This window comes from Sapajus apella, unplaced genomic scaffold (assembly GCF_009761245.1).
Source record: "Sapajus apella isolate SASKATOON/1434 unplaced genomic scaffold, GSC_monkey_1.0 scaffold7, whole genome shotgun sequence".
In the NCBI taxonomy this organism is placed as follows: Eukaryota; Metazoa; Chordata; class Mammalia; order Primates; family Cebidae; genus Sapajus; species Sapajus apella.
The window spans coordinates 7,018,931-7,025,216 of record NW_022436947.1 but is presented as its reverse complement, the minus strand read 5'-3'; the positions used below and the strand labels follow the sequence as shown (position 1 = coordinate 7,025,216).

The following is a 6,286-nucleotide window of genomic DNA, read 5'->3' as shown; positions in this document are numbered from 1 at the left end:
GCCTAGGGTTCTAGTGACTCCAGAGACACCGGGATTCTAACCAGTCAAGGAATCACTAACACGGATTGGCTTTTAATATTAACTGTCACCACCACATCTCAGCCTGAGTATGAAGCTCATCTCTATCAGTTATCAGCCAACTGACCTTGGATAAATTACTTAACCTTTTTGAGTTTCAGTTATTGCGTAAAAAGATATAACTGCTATACCTTCTAGAGTCATATCACAGATTAAATGAGATCACATATGTAAAATGCATTTAGGAAACACTGAAGTTTCTCTGCAGTTTCTGCATCTTGGTCTAAGATTTTTAATACCTTTGGAAATTTCTGTCTATCTTCTGGGTAGTTTAGGGTTAGTGTGGCTCAGGGCCCTACCCTGATCCTCTTATCCTGACATCAATTGAGTTAGAAATAAGGTGGTGCTCAATATTATGCTATATACCACTGTTCTTGGCACCCTTAAATCCAGCCATACTCAATACCCCCAATATTCCCATTTGATTCACTAATGGCTCAGGCTGTCAAGTACAGTAGAAAAGGTAACTTTTTTTTTTGCAGAAAACTGCAAGCTCAAAACCAGTTTTAAACTTCATTCCAGGTCTGTTTCAAGCAGTGTTCTCAAGTGGGAGTGATTTTGCCTCTTAGGGGACATGAGGCATGTCGGCAAATATTTCTGACTGTCACAATTTTGGGGGCAGGCTGGAATGGTGCTACTGGCCCATGATGAGTGGAAGCCAGGGATGCTGCTGAATGTTCTACATGCAAAGAATACACCTGTTCAAAATGTCTGCAGTGCGGCGGTTGAGAAAGCCTAGTTTAGAGGTAGCCGGTTACACAAAGTTATGTTGGAAGTAGGGGGATCCTCTTGGCTTTAGAATCCTACTGTTTATCGAGACTGAGAAAAGTGTGGTAGAGGAGGCATTCAATGGGATCTGCAAACCTTTTAAAACTGAGCTGCTGTTATGAATTCAGAGAAGCATGTTTGTCTTTTAGACAAACATGTGAGGCCTCTTGCATGCCAAAAATTTGCTCAGGGTTTGCTATGCGGCAGCAGGAGAATCTGTCCATAAAAGGGATGGACTTTGCTGCCCAGAGGGATTCCCTTCAAGGGTTTCCCTTGTGAGCCTGAAAAATCACTGGGAAAGGGCAAGGCTGGCCAGCTTCCCTTTCCAGTCCCTCACCAAGGCCTGTTTATATTTCTCTGGAGGTGAGAGTGAGTCGGCTTTAGGGAAGGGAAGGCACTCTAGCCCTAAAAAGGGGTTGTTTAGAAATCAACTTCTTGTTTCTTGAGTATGAAGATTAACCAGCTTAGCTGGGAAAGGCCTTTGAGAAGGGAACCTGGGTTTAATACTCAGGGGAAGCTGAGAGAAAGGCATCACTGAGGGTGGAGAGCGCCTGGGATTGTGGCTCAGGAAGATATGAATCTGAACCTTGTAAGGTTTATTCTCTGTAAGGTTTGTTGCTAAGTTTAAAATGAGGAAACTGAGGCCTGCATGAGAACAATTAGACACCAATTTATTCGGCTCCTGGGCGAGGTTCTATGGTCCAGGGAAAGGGGGCCAGAGAAGTCTCGCCTGACTCCTCTCAGGCATGGGGTTATATAGGGAGGGAAGGCCCTCTGATTGGCTGTGGAGAAACAGGACGTGGACGTGGCAAGCTGCTATAGGTAGGTAGGCAGGATTTCCAGTGAGCGGGCTGGACGGGGCAATGCACTATTGGGCAGGTTTTGGCAGGGCTTCTTTTAAATTTTGGCAGGGTTTTCCAACGGCTGGCTAGGTGCCGAGTGCAGAGTTTAGTGTTGAGTGCAGATCCTGGTGCTGAGTGCAGGTTCTGGTGACGTAATTTTCAGGCGTGGAGAGGGATGGGCGTGTCCGAGCTCCCAGCAAGGCAACCGGCCTTACAAACCTCAGCTCCTCCAGTCTGGACTGACTCTGTGACCTTGGACAAAGAAAGGAAAAATAAGATTACAGCACAACTACTGTATGCCAGACTTGGGGGTAGTGTTGCATATGCAATATGATTTCACTTTATTTTTACAATAGCACAATAAAGTAGTCTAGCTAAATCATATAGTCAGTAGCTGACTAAAGTACTCTTGGGTTGTTTGACTCCAAGGTCCACTATTCTTCTTCTATACAACACTGTCTCCCAAAGCCTTTACCTTCTTTAAGCCTCAGTTTCCTTGCTTGTTAAATGGGCACAGAGGAAGATTAGGAACGTGAATTTAGAACAATCCAGGATGCTTTGGCCAATACTCCTCCAGGGAGAGCTCAGCACCCCTTCCTTTTTTCTACTGCCCTCTTCTTTCTCTTCTGAGGTTGGATGGCCTTAAAAACATGTATCAGCCATTCACACCCAGGGGGACATCAGTGTGCTGAGATCAAGGTCCTGTACTTATCCGGGGGCTGGCTTCTGCATCCTTCTCCTCTTCCTGCAAAGTCCGATTCAGCCCCCTGAGTCAGAGTATGCCCAGAGACTCCAGCACAGCCACGTGGTAGAAGATTTATGGACAGAAAAAGGAAAGTGAGGTACCAAAGGACAAAAAGGAGAACATTGGCAGACAGCTGGCAGTCCCAGCCATCATAGCAAAAAAATTTTTTTTCACCAGTTGTATTAGTCAGGACTTTACAATTGCAAACAACTGAAACAGATGTGGTTGAGTTCAGCAGAAAAAGCATTTAATAAAAGGGTATCATGTATTTCACAGACTTCGAAACCAGGCTTAGAAATTGAGCAGGAACGAATAAGCCCTGGCAGCCGCCAGGACCACAGCCAAAATCTTCCTCCAGAGCCCATCTAGGATAAAGCTAGACATCACAGCTTGCCCCTGAAGTCACCAGTCACTCTGCATCTGGCGCTCTTCAGCCACTGTTGTCACTAGAAAGTCCACATTGTTGACAGTGCTGTGAACAACCTCCAGAAATGTTCTTCCTCCTCACAGCTTCCTTGCCCCACTAGAAAGGTGTATCTGACAAAGAGCTCAGTCATATTCTGAACCCCAACTACAAGGGAGGCTGGGAAATGAGCCTTCCACTTCTATAATGGGAAGCAAGTTTTGCCTGTCATCAAGATACATAAGAAAAGAAATCTAGAAACCTGAAGAGGGTGCAGAATCTGAACCATTAAATAAAAAAGAAAACTAATAACAATAGTAATTGACAAAGATCTGTTCCATGGGTTCAGGTTCTATTGATGTTAGTAAGAGACACGTGCTTTGCAGGGCAAACAGCACATGTGACTCATCTTCTCTTCAGGACCCTCTAGTCACACACCCACATCCGTCTTTGCTTCTTATTCCTGTCAAAGAACAAAATTTAACAATTGGAGTTTTAAAGATCAAACTATAAAACTAGCTTTTGTCAGTTCATGAACTGAGCAGCATCTAGTCTACAAAATAGACAGGAGCTCTGTCAGGCATGATGGGAACAGTCCATTTTTATAAAGTAGTTTGAGCAGGAGGAACAAGGAAAGTCCATTTTTATAAAGTAGCTTGGGCAGGAGGAACAAGGGAACAGCACAGGGCAAAAAGCGCATTGGTTAATATCAGGTTACTTTCTTGTATGGATTAAAGCAGAGGGGACTTCCTTTTCATGCCAGCTCAGGTTGGCTGGTTGCTGTGAATCTCATGGGTTTTTTTGAGGGACAACTGACCTGTCTGGGTGTTTGGCTATCATCTCCCTCTTGACTTCTCAGGTGAGATCGTGCAAGTAAACAGTTTAGTTTTCAGTTTGGTGAATGGGAACATTAGCGTGAGTGACTCCATTTTGGGCTGGTCTGTTGGGACCTAGTGCAGAAGATGCTCATCCCAAATCATTGGCCTTCCATAAGTTTTCTTTAACTTTGCTAATGAGTAGATTTTAGTCAGACATATTTGAGATTATGAGTTATCCTGAGAAAGTAAATCATCCCAGTCCGTGTTATGAATTTCCTAATTTTGGTGATTTTTCTTTGCTAATATTAGTGGCTTTATGGATGTCCTGTTACTGCCAACCTATTTTCTTTGTATTCAGCATGGAGAAGAGTAAAATCTAAAAAGAGAATGACGGTGAGTTCCCTTGTGCTATAATATTTAATGTAGAGAATGACATTGAGCCTATTTTAGCCTTGACCAACCTGCTTCCTGGATTGTCTTTGATCTGATGAAAGACAAACTTCAGCTGAATTAACTTTAAAAGAGTTGAATTGAACAATAAACGATTCATGAATTGGTCAGCCCCCTGAGTCAGAGTATGCCAGAGACTCCAGCACAGCCACGTGGTAGAAGATTTATGGACAGAAAAAGGAAAGTAAGGTACAGAAAACAGAAGCCAGTTACAGAAACAACCTGCTTGGTGACAGCTGGGCGTTTGCCTTATCTGAACACAGTTTGGACAGTTGGCTACATTTGATTGGCCGAAACTCGGTGATTGGCACAAGTGTAGGCTATGGTCTGTTTATGTTTCCACTTGTTACAGTTGATGATGTACAGAGAAACTTTTAGGCCAAACTTAAAATATGTAGGGAGGCAGCTTTAGGCCAAACCTGATTGAACAGATCTGTGATGATTCTTAAGCAGTCACCCCCATTCTTCTTAATTCAAAGTCAGCATTAGACCAGAGAATATCTGAGGGGAAGGACCAGTGTTTCCAACAGCCGCATTTGGGATAGAAAGATCTCTAGACTGTTCCTGTCCCTATCGTTCTATCCCTTGAGGTTAATTCGTTTGGCCCTTTCACAAAGCTCTGATTAAAATACAAAAATCGTAAGAGGGACAACAGATAAAAGATATCTTTTTTTTTTTTTGACACAGAGTCTGGCTCTGTGCCCAGGCTAGAGTCCAGTGGTATGATCTCGGCTCACTGCAGCCTCCTCCTCCCGGGTTCAAGTGACTCTCATGCCTCAGCCTCCCGAGTAGCTGGGACTACAGGCACTTGCCACCATACCTGGTTAATATTTGTATTTTTAGTAGAGATGGGGTTTCACCATGTTGGCCAGGCTGATCTTGAACTCCTGGCCTCAAGCAATCTGCCCATCTCACCCTCCCAGAGTGCTGGGATGACAGGCATGAGCTGCCACACGTGACCAAAAGACACCATTTTTAACACCTTCAAGGAGTGAGATGTTCGGTGATAACTAGTACTTACGTGGCACTACAGAGTGCTTCCTGCGCACTTTGTCACATTCTTCTTCACACAAGCCCTGTCATAGAGTAGTATTATTCCTCCTTTTCTACAGATGAGGAAAGGGACAGAAAAATCAAATGACTTGCCTGTGGTCACCCAGCTAGTAAATGGTGGAGCTGGCACTCAAAATCCCAGAGGTGGTTTCCAACGTCCACCTGCTTAACCTGTGTCCTCTGCTGCCTCTCACCTTGAAGAGTGCTGGCACAGGGCACAGGGCAGATAAGTGCCCAAAAAAGGAGAAGGGTGTGGCATGCAGCCCCCCAGGGCAGGCCCAAGTCCAGCCGGGAACTGTGCCTGTGATGGGACACTCAAGAAAGATAAGAAGGGCTGGCACAGTACAAGTCTCGCCCTGGCCAAGGGCCTCCCTGCTTCCTGCCCAGCAGGCTGCAGCCTTCTTGTACAGATGGCCTCTGCCACAGGATACTGCTTTCTGAAGTCACCAACATTTTTTATTTCTGATAAAACCAGCAGATTTTCTTTCTGCTACCTTGAAGTCCAAGGAGAAAGGCAGAGGACAAGGACAATATCAAGAGGAGCTGTGAGTGAGGCTTACAGAGGTGGTGAATTACTTGCTGCCTATTGGAAGCAAAGATAGCAACATGTGTAACAGTAAGAAAAGCCCCTGCTAAGATAGAAGGAAACCTGCTGGGGCCAAATCTAGACTCTGGATGGAGAGTCAGATGGGAATTATGCTCCTGGACAGTGGGATCTGTGGACTCTGAGGCCCAGAGTACAGCTCCTCAAGAGGGGGATTCCCAGGGCACCACGTAAACAGGCATAGCCACAGATGAGACAGCAGAGGACATGAGGAGGCTGCCACCTGGGGAATGTCTTAGGTCTGAAGGGAATCTGAAACTTTAGTTCTGGGAGCTTGCCCCATTCACAGAAAAAGCCTGAATTCAAACCAGAATTCAAATCCCATCTTCATTCATTCTCTGTCTCCCTGCTTCCGCCCTCCCTCCCTCTCTTTCTCACAACATTCCCAGTGTTTGCCTCTAAATATAAATCAAACATCCAGAAACATTACAGGACAAGTAAAGAGAACTGAAAGAAACAAAATCACACCAAACAACACTTTCGTTTCTCTGATCAGACCAGGCACTGGTGGAGAAAAACAGAAAG

At 44.9% G+C, this 6,286-nt stretch overlaps 1 long non-coding RNA gene across 1 annotated transcript; it reads right to left on the bottom strand.

The window, feature by feature from the left end:
- Positions 1 to 2,663: 2,663 nt before the first annotated feature.
- Positions 2,664 to 3,941, bottom strand: LOC116550140. Its single transcript, XR_004268251.1, has 2 exons — positions 3,654 to 3,941; positions 2,664 to 3,299 (listed from the first exon to the last, which is right to left on the bottom strand). It is a non-coding gene; the product is annotated as an uncharacterized LOC116550140 (long non-coding RNA).
- Positions 3,942 to 6,286: the final 2,345 nt, after the last annotated feature.